Source organism: Protopterus annectens, chromosome 1.part2 (assembly GCF_019279795.1).
Source record: "Protopterus annectens isolate FY-2018-M chromosome 1.part2, PAN1.0, whole genome shotgun sequence".
NCBI classification, from domain to species: Eukaryota; Metazoa; Chordata; order Ceratodontiformes; family Protopteridae; genus Protopterus; species Protopterus annectens.
This window is the reverse complement of record NC_056727.1, coordinates 636,380,629-636,394,447: the sequence shown is the minus strand read 5'-3', so window position 1 is coordinate 636,394,447 and position 13,819 is coordinate 636,380,629. Positions and strand designations below refer to the sequence as shown.

The 13,819-nt window shown below is 45.0% G+C and overlaps 1 protein-coding gene across 1 annotated transcript in view; it reads right to left on the bottom strand.

Annotated features, from left to right (window-relative positions):
- LOC122792399 overlaps window positions 1-13,819 on the bottom strand; it is a 339,957-nt gene that overhangs the window by 309,438 nt on the left and 16,700 nt on the right. The gene's annotated exons all lie outside the window — the stretch shown is intronic.

Below are 13,819 nucleotides of genomic sequence, written 5' to 3'. Positions count from 1 at the left end.
TGATGGATGAACATGCCCTTTAGACCATGTTAATTAACACTGGTGTTCAGAAATGCCCATTTTAATTTATGAAGCCAAGTGATTCTTTGACTCATTTGGCTGTATAAATGCCTTACCAGAGGTAGCAATGAGGGCAGACCCCTGATTAACTATCTTATGCCTCTCAGCCATAATGCCTCATTAGCATTTAGCATGACTGTGGAGACAGCCCACAGCTCTGCTGCACATCTTTGAACTAAAGCAAAATGGTAGGGCTGTCTCTGAATGAGGAAAGTTTACTGCAAAGTGTATACCTCACTGTAACTTTTCTGAATTCACCACATAGTGTTACTAGAACTTTTAAAGAGGAGACTTAATATGACAGCAAGAAATTATTTTCAGAGTCTTTACTGAAATATTTATAAAACTTGAAAAACAATGCCTGTTTACATAATTAGTAGTATAAACAAGACTCAATTGGGGTATTCAGAAGGAATCATAATGTGACTGTGCTACAATAAATAGCACATTTGAGGAAGCAAAACTCTGCAAAAAGAGGATTAAGCATGCATAAGAGGTGGACTGGTAGCATGCATATGCCTAGGGCAGTACTGCATAATAAAACTTCACAAATGTAAAAATATAAGTCCCTGTGCAAGTGTGTGAAATGTGCTAAAACTGAGCATGGTTCTAATCTATGTGAGCTAAGAGTATTGCCCCTGATGCATGCACATTGAAGCACCACTACGTAAGCCAGACTAGGCAACATGGGTGCAGCTGGGAGCCCATAAAAGGACTACACAGCAAAGTGCCTATGACATTTATTTTATAGCTCATAATGAAACAGTGTGGTAGTACAGTCAGAAAGGGAGAAGAGCAAGCAGAAGTATATGCAGAAGGACAAAGGGAAGGGAAGAGTACTATAAGGTGGGGGAAAAGGGTGCCATTTTTTTGGGGACAGGTGCTCTTTTTCATTTTTGTAAAAGAAGGGGAGAGGGGGAAGGAAGCATGAGGAAGTTGATAGCAGGAAGGGACGTATACACATGGGAAGAGGGGCAGACACACACAAATATCTAATACAAAGCCTGACAAAGGAGTGGATGATAATAAAAGGGAGGGTGTCAACAAAGACACAGACAGACAGAGGGTGGACATCTGGTGTTGGAGATGACTGGACTACAGTCAGGGAATGGAGAATAACATACAAAGAAGAGGATCACCATGATAGGGGATAGGGTGGGGAGAATGGCTTGCCCAGCTAGCACAGAGTGAGACTCACCTAGAAGTCAGTCACCTCAGGAGCAGGCTCCATTGTTGATAGCTGGGGCTAGCTGGCAACTAGTTTCTTATCACCTCATGAGCAGATGCTCCAGGGTCTCATTGAGTGCATCAAGTTGCCTGTCCATCTCTGTCTTCACCAGCCAGCAGACCTCATACTTTGTGACCCACCAATGTTTCCTGGTGCCACTCTTTGAAAAGGATTTTATTCTACCTACTAGAGAAGTAGCAAATGAAGCCACTAGCCAGCCATCCAGGTCACCTCCAAAGGATGACTTTCCTCATCCTACAGAGAGACAGAACCAGGGACTGCTGGGTACACATTATTCAGTGCTGAGGCCTGGACACAGCATTCTGGGTACTGTCTCACTGCAACTTTCTCCATGGTTGATCATGAAAAAATTAAATAAATAAAAACTAACGGAGGAAAAAAAGAACAACAAAACAACATAATTAAAAGAGAATGAAAAATAGAACAGGACACAAATATAATGGTCTGTATGATATGATACGCTTTACTTAAACAGGACCTGGAACAAGAAACAACCTTCTGCAAAGCACTGTAAAACAATTGCAATGGAGCTATTGCATAACAGGGGATAACCAGGTGATACCAGGTTAGTGTAAGTGAAACAGTTTAGGACAGCAGGTAAACACAAAGACAATAGATCTATGACAGCTAGCTAAGAGGATTAAGGAGCTGTTAACAAGCTGTTTCCTTTGGTCCAGTGATGCCAGGTTTGATTTCTTCAGCCTCCATTGCCTAATTGTGAGACTCTGAGCAAGTCACTTAACCCGGCACTGCTGCTGGGCTTTGTCTGAAAAAGGTCCAGGGAGATCAGTGCTCTACTCTGGAAAACAATACAAATCAAATCAAATCAAGGGGATAACTAGATGATACCAGGGTAGTATACGTGAAACACTTTAGGACAGTAGGAAAACACACTCTACTACATTCTAAGACCAAGGAACTATTAAGCCATGATGAAACTGAAAAATGTATAACAAATATAGCTTACCAGTACTATGGTAAACAAGTTAAGTACACTAGTACAGGCATGGTAAATGTAGGTGTACTTCACAGAATTAAGGACAGTAGCACAGTATATGGACAAAAAATTAATTTACAAAGTTAATGAACAGCTAAATAATGGTGAAATTCTACAATGCAAAGAAAAAAAGGCTTACTCCATTTGTAAGCAGGTTAAGCACAGATGCAATAATGCCATCAACATAGAATAGTTAGAACATACCTGGACAGTCTGGCACTGGCAAGATATCCTGTTTGCTCCAATTTCTTATTCTGCTGCAATAACATGAAAAAGCACAATATACTAATGCAAAAGAAGGCATACAGTATATAGTGATACTTTTTGGGCATCTGTGCACTGACTCAGCAAAACAGATAACTTGCTGCAATATGGAGACTGTCTCTTTCAAGCCTCTTCTTCCTATCGGTTGAGACAGTTTGGATGGCACCGCTGCAGATCACTATATTTATATTGACACTGTTCATCAGGGTTGCTGGTACCAGTGGCATCACTCACCTTCCTGACAAGAGACATCCACTTTATGTATGGACCTTCATAATACCCCAACAGGTACTGCCTGTGGGGCATGTGCAGTGGGTGTAATAAGATTTTACATTCCCTGCAGTATCATGCAAGAGCCCTAATGATGTCACATCCTACTGAGGCCATATTCACTCACTAGGTCAAGTTCACAAGATAAAAGGATAGCTTGGCACAATAGTGCATGCTGTAGACACCAAGTAATTTGCACTGGCAGGCTGCACAGTACAATGATGTCTATCAATGGCAATGGATGCAGCATGATTAGCAGTGTGGGGGAGGGTGGCAATTACATCAGGATCTACACAAGGAGGCACCTAGTTTGAAGTTCATGCCAAAGCATTGACGCAACTGTTAGCTGGGTAGCAAGATGACCATGGCCTTTAGTGTGATGCAGATGTGTAGTAGTGTTACCACGCTGCAGAGTCATGCAGCTGTTATTTGATATCAGTAGTAATACATAAGCCAGTTGAGGTCCCACAGTGCAGAATGGGGGTGTTAAGAGTACTGCATTATTGGAGTGATTCAGAGACTATCTTAATAAATAAACCACCATATTAATATAGTGTCTGTGCTATGAGCCTTGTAGAAATGCAGTAAAAACATGGTCGCCATTAAATGGGAGACCTAATTACAGTGAGTAGCACAGAATTATGAAGAAAGTCAATATTAGCGTGTACTGACATATAGGCAAAGGACATTGCTCAGGTGTGTATGGCTGCCACACACTGGGCCGGATTCACGATGGCTTGCATGGAGTCTAAGAGAAGAGTAAGACTCCATGCAGCCATCATGTCCGATGAGAGATCCAGGAACAGCCTGTAGGGGCGTGTAAGAGAGCTCCTAAAATGGCTCTTACACGGACAGGGCTGGGATATGCAAATCACCTCAATTGCAGGTGAAAGGCATGCAAATGAGGTAGATTTGCAATTCAGGAAACCCGAACCTGTCCGAGTAAGAGCAGTGTTATTTGCAGAAATGTACTCAGTTGACAACTGAGTACCATTCTGCAAATAGCAAAACAGAGCTGTGACAGCTCCAAATAAAGGTTGCATCCAGTGCAGGAAGCATGCCAATGGCCAAATATACGGCCATTGGAAATGTTCCTTGATGCAAAATTAAAATAAAAATAATTTTATTTTTTTTGCCGATTTTCGATGTTTAAGTGTAGCGCAGCGCCACGCAAATGGGCTGCACTCTAAAACACAGAATACTACAAATTAAAACCCACAAATGTGGAATTTATTGAAAGTGGTAATGTACAATACAAGGGAATGGCAGGCTGAAGACAACATGGTCACCGAGTAGAAGATGCTAAGGGGGGAAGCTCAGTCTAAGACATGTAACCAAGCATTAGTAGGCAATCCTATGTAAATGAGTGTTAGCATAGTGAATCGCTAGTTTACATAGCAAATGAGCACAGTCAGTGGAGTGTAGGAGTAGGATATTGGGAGTAACAGAGTAGAAGATAGGTGACATCACGAGGGGGGTATGTATGAAAGAAGTGAAGCTCATAAGCTCATTGGAGCAGAGTGGCATGTGTCCGCTGTCATTTAGACATCATGGAAAGAGGTGTGTCAGCAGGTAGGCTAGGGAAAGCCAAGAAATGGAAGGTGTATGCCGTGGATAACACCAAAATTTCTTGCTGAGTGTGCATGCGCACGTGTGCGTGCCTGTAAACCCGAGTAAGACAGAGTGCACGCGTGCAAGCGTGAGTGCGCACGTTTAAGCCGGAGTAAGCATGTATAAGGCTGTTTAAAGAGTTGTAAGCGTGTTTGCACTAGTGTGCACGTGTTTTAACCCGAATAAGCAAGTTTTAGTCCGTGTAAGCATGTGTGCACGCGTGCGAGCTGCTGTGTGCGTGTTTGCACTTGTGTGTGTGGCGCTCCCCCCTGAGGAAACAGAAAGGAAAAAGGAAGCACAACAAATAGTAGGAAGCTACCAGGGAGTACTAGCGGAGCTAGCAGGTGAAAACAATCAGAATCAGGCAATTACACAGGCAGTACACTAGCCCAGCCCAGCCTAGCACTTAAAACTCCGCCAACAACAGTCCATTATGTTTCTCACAACAGACACTGCAGTAAGTTAATAGAAGTGAAAACTGAAAAAGCTTTACTGAGGCAAAGAAATATTAGGGGCTGCCATTGCTGTTATAAGGTGACATATGCAACATGCTGAGGGTGGTGACAATGGGAATGCTGGTGGACAACCCACAGTGAGGAGACGGAGAAGAGTATACAGGCCCAGGGTAACCTACCAGGGGCTACATGAGCTGGAGATAGTGGAGTGCTATAGAGTGGACAGAGACCTCCTGCAGCAAATTGTTGAGCTGTGCAGGCCACGCCTCACACACAGAACCAACAGAGGGGAACCCATCCCAGTGGAAACCAAGGTATGTGTTGGCCTAAGAATATTAGCAACAGGTACCTTCCAGAGACCAACTGGTGATATGATGGGGATATCACAGGCATCAGGATCCAGGGTACTACACCAGATCCTGGATGCCATGTCAGCACATGTCGTTGATCATGTATATTTCCTCAATTCCCGTGAGGTATTGGCCAGCAATATGCGTCTCTTCCAGCAAATAGCGGAATACCCTGAGGTAGTGGGTGCAATAGACTGCACACACATACACATCAAAGCACCAGCTGGCAAGCGGGGTAGGGTCTACTTCAACCATAAGGGCTTCCCCTCCATCAACTGCCAGGTTGTGTGTGATGCCCAGGGCATAATACTGAATGTGTGTGCAGGCTGCCCTGGAAGCTACCATGATTCCCATATCTGGCATCTGATGCAGCTGTACCAGACATTTGCCAATGGGGACATCCCACATGGTCACCTAGTGGGGGATGCTGGCTATGCACTGGAGCCGTGGCTGATGACACCCATCAGAAACGCTCACACACCTGAAAAAGAACGCCATAATGAGGCACATGCACAAACACATAATGTAATAGAGCATGTGTTTGGGCTGCTCAAGTCACGGTTCCGGTGCCTGGACACATCTGGTGGAGCCTTGCAGTACTCACCAACTACATGTACCCAAATTGTCATGGTATGTGCTATGCTGCATAACATGATCCTGCGAAAACAGCTGCAGCAGGACCAGCATAGGCCTGGGCCAAATAGCCTCCCACCATTGCCAAGGCCATCACAGTCAGAGCGTGACTCAGAGGAGGAACAACCTGAGCCTGCCTCAGTAGGCAGAAGGAGGCATGCCCAGTATGCTTTGGCCTTGGCAAAGAGGCAACGCTGCATACACTGGCTCAGTAGGAACTCTGGAAATGATACCTCTCTCCGACTCACACATAAAGTAAAAGGGATGCCTAAGTTGACACTACCTGCTTCTAAACATGTGCAGGGAGTGTAGTATGTGCATCCGACATAGGCAGCCCTGCAGCACCACTTAAGGCATGAATGCCATGTGTTAAGCAACATAAAGCAGTGGCAAACAGCAATTACCACCATGTAGTTTATGCAAACAAAATCGCACACACCAACTAGCACAACTGTGGTCAATGTTCAGTAATATTGGCCAACATCCAGCAATGTTGGTGAATATTGAGCAATGTCAGACAAGCCTGGTCTAAGTAGGGCATAGCTGAACAAAAGCAAACATGCTCATATTTGCTTAACAGGCCCTTAAGCAGTCTGGTCTGCTCAGTATGAAAATATAAAGCAGTGATGGGCCTCGAACCCAGGATACTGTGCAGTATAACCAAAGTACTGAACCACTAAACCATGACAGTATTGCGGTGGTCCACCTGTATGATGGAATGTTGATAAGTCTATGCAAAGTATTCCATGGAAACCCTGCAGGCACAACATAATCCTTGTTGAGTTATGACACAAAGGTGAGTCCTGCAGTGAGAACAGAACCTGACTTCCAACACACACAGTATAAATGTTAATATTGGTCATGTTCGCACACATCAGCAAATGTAGTGGACCTCAGATAGCAACATACTGAAGGGTCACACTGGGCATGCTCACACACTTGAATAAATGAGACAAATGTCAGGCAACAAAACATGGAATGGCAGAACTGGGCATGCTCACACACTTAGGCCATGTCTGAGTACAGCAGTGGGCCACATATCTGGCAGTTGCATGTGTTAACCCAGGAACCTGTCACTATACAGCAATCCGCCCTGTGCACACAGTTATATGACAACAGACACATCTATAATATAGTGGAACCCTGTCATAATCAAATATGTTTTGCAGATACCGAAGTTGTTCATGGAAACTGGTAAAGCAAAGATGATAAAGACCTGCAAACAGTATCAGCAATAAACATTGTGCATCATGAACATTAGCATAGGTTCAGAGGTCGATTCTAGGCTATCTGCCCTAGGGCATGTACAAGCCTAACCAGAGTGTCTTTGGCATTCACAACCCTGTCAGATTACTACAGTGTGTGTGTGAATAGTAGGTCACACAAGATAGCCCATGTACATTTAGGCTAGTGTGCCTCTGTCTAGCAGGGACACAGAAGATATTCCAGTGGTAAATATACAGTCACCCATACAGTCGTCAAGATGTTTCCAGTAGGTGGTCAGTGGGTGGCTCTGCCTATGTGAAACTGGGATTACATTCTGGAGTGAGTGGAGCCTCTGGGATAAGAATCTGTCCCTCCACAATGTCCTATTAACATCTGTCCTGAGGTATATGTCCCTGGAGTGTGTAGCTCCAAGGGAGTTGGATATCCTGAGGTGGAGCATGTCCAGTAATTCTGGTTTGGGTATATCTGTAAACAACAGGCACACATCATATCTGAGTAGGTGGTAAGCGACTGAGTAGAGCTGGAGTTACTGCATCTCAACTATGCAGGGCATCTGTGTGAGTCCCTAGATCTGCTTGGTGAGGACCTTCCATGGCCAGTACAGTTGCTGCAGGTATCAGGTAAGGTACACCCCAAATGTGGCATTGTAACCAAGCATGGATGTGATGAGCATAGGGGCACAATGACCTCACTCGATCTAGATGTGAAACCATATGGGATAAGGTGGCCCACATAGAAGGTGTGTCCAACCACTTTGGCAATGTGAATGTTAAAGGCAACAGTACAAACAAGTCATGTCCCCAAACCCCTAACAACTCCTACCGTATGTAATGGAGTGCTACCTGTGTGGTAATGTGTGGGCATGTTGTTACTCCCAAAGGGGATGACTATGCATCTAATGGCATTTAGCTGTAGGCCATGGCGCAGGCACCAGTCATCCATCTCTGTGAGACCCTGATTGAGTATGCATGTGGCAGCTGGAGAATTGATCATGGCATCCAGTTTGCAGTCAAGTGCAAACATGTTCAGCAATATTCCCCCTGTGGTAGCCTGTACATAAGACAAATATATACTGAACAAGAGAGATCCCAGGACCAAGCCGTGTGGGATGCCATGTGTAACTGGTGTATAGTCAGACATGGCACCTTCAATTCTGACCATGTGGGTGCTATCCCTGATCTAGGTATCAATCCATTGTGTGAGACATGTGTCCATATTGACGCTGGTGAGCCTATGCATAATGGCCCACTGGGTTATTGTGTTGAAGGGTTTTGCAAGGTTCAGGTAGGCTGTGTGGACAGCCGTCCCTATGTTGATGGACCTGTTAGCCATTTAAAGAATACAAACAGGTTCAAGAGGCAAGATCTGCTCACAACAATGCTGAAATGTGTAGGACACAGTGTCTGTAGGTTCCCGATGTCTATGTGTAGGAGTCCTATGACAATATGCTCCATAGCTTTGCAGAACAGGCTACATAGGCTTATAGGGCAATATTGTCTGTAGTCCATTGTGGCACCAACTCTGTGGAGTGGGACCACTGTCGCAGTACGCCAGTCCTTGGGTACATATCCTGTGGTAACTCCGATATTGAACAGTGATGTAATGTGAGGGTTGCGTTTGTCATGATGCTCGTGTATGATGCAGGCTGGGACACCATCTGGTCACATTGATACTGTGATGCACGCTGTGAGGAGGGCAGCACTCACCTGTTACTGTGTGATGTCAGGGAGGTTATGCTCTGTTGGGATGGATAGTTGCTCCTTAGGGGGGATGGGTGGGAGACATCTGCACTGAACCTGTTTGCCAGGATGTAGGCAATGCCAGTGGGTTCAGGGTAGGTTTAGTCAGTATGCAGTAATCCACAGCATATCAGTGAGTGTCCACCCAGGTTCCTGACATAACTGAAGAAGGCCGTGGGATAGTCCTATGTATCAGTTGCAATTGTCTGGTAGAAGCGGCCCTTAGAAAAGTCCATGAGTGATTGTAGCTGTCTGCTAGTACAGATCACAGATGCCTTCCCAGTCTGGGATTGTGCTCTATCATGTAGTAGCGTCCTCCTGACGTTGTACAGCTTATTAATAGCTGGGGTCTACCAGACAGGTCCCTTGCCATTGTAGTAGTGGGTCCTGTTGTTATTGGGGATAGCACAATCCATGCAGTCCACTAGGTGTCCATAGAATGTGTATGTAAAAGATGCAGCAGTGTGAGCCATATATGCCACTGTCTCAGGATCCCTGAAGGATACCACCCTGGTTTGGTTAAGTGAGACGTTGGCTCATGAGAAGCTCACCAAGATTACCCAGGATGAGTGAGTGGAGGGTATATGTATGTCCTGTGAGATACATGTATGTTCTGACCTTACCAATGAGGGTATATCGCTGGTGTGGAACATAGAGTCCCCATGTTGGTGATGAGCAGGTCCAATATGTATTCCCCCTTGTGGCTGTGCTGACTGGTTGTGCCAAAGCATATGAGTCCACAAATTGTAGTGACTGATGGGTGAGGTTGTCGGGGCTTGAGTAGTATCCCCAGTCAATATTTGTGTATATGAAGTCACACAATATAATGGTGTTTGTGGAGACCTTCATATTCTCCATAGTTCCCATGAAAGCCGAGTGTGGTTCCTGAGTTTGGGAGTGTGTTCTGTAGCAGGCAACAAACTGAAAGGCAGTATTGCACAATGGTAGTTGCATATGTATGGTCTGTGATGCTTTGTGCAGTGCCACTAACCCAGAGGTGTGTGTATCTGTGATGTATAAGGATATTCCCCCTAGCTGTGTTGTCTGTTCCAAGTCTTGTTGTCAGACAGCATGGTATGAAACATAACCTGGTAGTGCTGGTGTGCATAAGCGAGCCTGAACCAGGCGTCTGTCAGTGCACAGACATTGCTCTCCTCAATACTGAGGAGAGTCCTGAGTGGCCACAATATGAGGTTAACACAACTGTTGTTGAGCAGCATTACCCTTAGTTTCATTTAACCTGTAATGTCTATGGAGGTGGGTTTGTCTTCTGAGCCCTGCTTAAAAAAGGCACTATGGTGGTAGCAAGAGCCTTAGCCAGCATACCAAAGTCCAAGGGTGACAGATGCAAGCTGTCCATAGTGAAGCTACGTGGCATGTTGAGTATGTCACCATATACTGACAGACACTGTATCCACTATGAATGAAACAAATTTGTTAGCCAACTGTTAAATGTGATATGTGTGTCCATATACTGTGACATCATAATTGGTGGGTGTAAGATGCTAGACAAGGCCAGGGTCATACTGCCTAGGCTACATGATCAGAGTGTACCTCCATGTATCATGTCATGTGGTCCAGGGAGTAACGTCTGAGGTTACACACACCAACATGGACAATGATGGTGCCAGTCTTGTACTTGCTTTGGAGTGACCTGACTGCCTGTGTTATGCGGCAGATCCTGGCACCCAACAGACAGCCCAAAGTGACTATTCCCTTGTCAGGGCTGGTGAGTGGCATGTCAGTGTGTCTGAACATAAGTGTCACCTATTACAAGTGTATTAGGTGTGTTGTGTAGCCCGAAGGGCAGTGACTGTGTGGCACACTGACAATGTGAACTTTGTGATATGTGGGTATTGTAGTGGGGTAGCAGGTGTGTGCTTTGGAGGTCTTTGCTGCTTAGGTAGAGTACATTTACAGCATCCGAGTATGTCAATGTGTGCTAATGTGGTTTGAGTGCTGTTGCTAGAGGATATATGAGACTGATATGTAGTGTGTGTGGTTACCTTCACCACCTGATAGACTGTGCCAGTCATGGGTCGAGAGAGTTCAGCTCCCTGTATGTCTGTATAGGTGCATCTCACACATATATCTGAGTTTGTCGGGAGGAGGAGAGGGTTGTCTGTGTACATGAGGCAGATGTGACATTGTGTCAATGTCACAATATCCACCAGCTGGACTGAAGAGTACACACAAAACCGACCCCTGGACATGCCAGGATATTATCATGACATACTCTGTAGCCTGATCACAAAGGATCAGTAGGGTGTTAAGTGTGTAAAAGAGTATAACAGGGATTAGTGCTCATGTTTGTTAGTGTTTTGTAAAGAGGAGCTGAGAAGGAGTCCAGACTGAATCATGACACCTCCTTCAGCTATGTCATAAATATCAATGTACACCCATATATGTCCTGAGTCAGGGCAAACTGTACCTGAGTGTCAATGCTGACATCATGACAGACAGGCCCATATGTACATACCCATCCCCCACTGACAATAGTCCACATCATCATACCAGGAGATATCACATGTAGAATGGATGAGCAGCTACCCCCACTGCCAAAAGCATGGCAGCAGGTGGAATACATTGAGTCCCAATACGTGTCATGCACAAACTACGGAACAAACAGATCATGCACCTGAATAGTCAGCTGAGCCGCACCCCCTACACAGGATGTGGAACCATTGAATGTGTCACAGCAACATATGGCACTCCCCACAAGTGTTGGTGCACAACACACCATGTGAAGTCAAGTCCAGTACGCCTATGAGGTCTGATCTGCAAGGTCATGGAGTCCATCATGGTTGCAGTCATAAACAGTGCTATTGGAAGCTGACACACACACACAACCCTACCAACTGTGGTATGTTCATGTGCGGATCATGGTTCCCAAATATGCTAGAATGTTTGCAAGGCAGCCACCAGGACATACTTCAATGAACACATCTACACATGTGTCACATAGACTTTGAATAGCCCTTTATCAGCATCCCAGACACATGTAGTATCCACAAAACCAAGACGCTGTGCATAAAGATGTGTTGACATATGACGGAATGTCAATGTGTCCACAGATAGATCACACAAGGTAAGGATTCTGAAGTCATGTTCAAGCTGTTGACACTTGCTGACCCACATGGACCATTCCTGGAATGGCATAAAACAAAGTGTACACACATCACCATGTCCAGTCTGATGATGTCACCATCCTATAAATACAGCAGGAGAAGGGACACCAGCCAGTAAAGCAAATAGCGCACCATGTTAATGTGTCTCTCTCTAATGTCATAACATAGTTAGGTAGGGGTTTGAATCTTGCAAATGCTGACTGTGTGTGTGTGTGTGTCACTGTTGGTCAACGCGGTGTGTGTTTGCTTTTACTATGGTATGACATAGTATGATGACAGCAGTAAGTGCATTGCAGACATCAGGTATCTGCGTGGCAAATTTATATGTGTACATGTCCCCTCAATCAGTACATAGGTGTGAAGCCTGCATACTACATGAATACATTTGTTTCCATTGACAGGTTGTGCCTCTGCTTCTCAGACCATAGGTCACATATGTATGTATGTGACACGACCGTCCACTGTCGCGTTCTGTGGCCAAGGTCATCTGTGGCACACACACCCATGACAGTTACTTGAGTAGAGTGAGTGAGGGTTTATGCCTGGGGTATATGTCAGACATGATCATACACAACAAAGTCTGCTAGCAATGGACAGTCTTTATAGGTGTATGACTACCTTGTGGATATGCATTCAGGCCTCTAATGTCTTATGTGATACACCTTGGGACTCCACAATACCTATGGATATGTGGATATCAAGGGACACATGACATAACATGGGTCTGTATGTACACAATGGTACCTGACATACATGTTGAGGGCTACCACCTGTGTGGTACTGATGGGATAGTATGTTTAGTACATGAGGATGACTATGCATAGTCGGCTGACTGCTATACAGCATGTATCACACAACAGGTATCTGTCTGTATGATACCCTTGTGTAGGATATGCATCCCATCCAGGGAATGCATTGTAGGCCAATCCATGCATTCCCAGATTTGGATAGACACATCCCTAGTGTGTCTGCATGTACCTAAGGGGGCTATATGACACACAGGTGTGGTCACAGAAATGGGTGGTGGTCATCACCACTGGTTAGTGTTATAGTGTAGCACTGGAAGGATCCAATTGATACTGGGTTCCCTACTACTGTGTGTCATTTGTCAGGACATCATCCAATGATTGCTTATAGTCATGCTGTTGAGGTTGTGTATACTACCAGACTGCAAATCATTGACTGATAATAACGGTATCACCCGCAGCATAGTGTCAACCCATGTCATACACATGTCAACCCACATTAGTACATAACTGTAGTAGAATGCATACTGGCCATTGAAAGATGCAATGAGATGTTAACAATCTGTACGACAGGGTATGCCACACATCCCATGTGTCCACTATGCACGTACATCCAGACAGTGCGCACCCACCATGTTCACAGATGTACACTTGCTAATCTGTACTGCACACATCACACATGTACTGTCCACTCACTAGCATATGCTGGCAACACATCATACATCAGCCAAGTGGCACATGGGTGGATAATACATACTCAGACCTAACAGTGGTGTAAACAATGCTACATTGACAATCAGAGCTTTGATGAATAACGTCTGCTCAGATATACCTACAAGGATGTAGTTACACTTCCTTGTTGACAACTTGCTATTATTGCTACACTGCTATAGTGTCACCCTGTGCATCAGCACCATGTTAGCCTGTCCCTCCGTTGATAATGCAGATGACAGGAGGTGGCACAGGTATCATCATATGCACAGGGCATTTTGTTGTTTGCCAGAGCCTGACATTGACCCATACAATCGACATGTCTGTGTGTATGTGTGAGGGACAGCAGTACAGCATGGGCCAATGTTGATGTAATGTG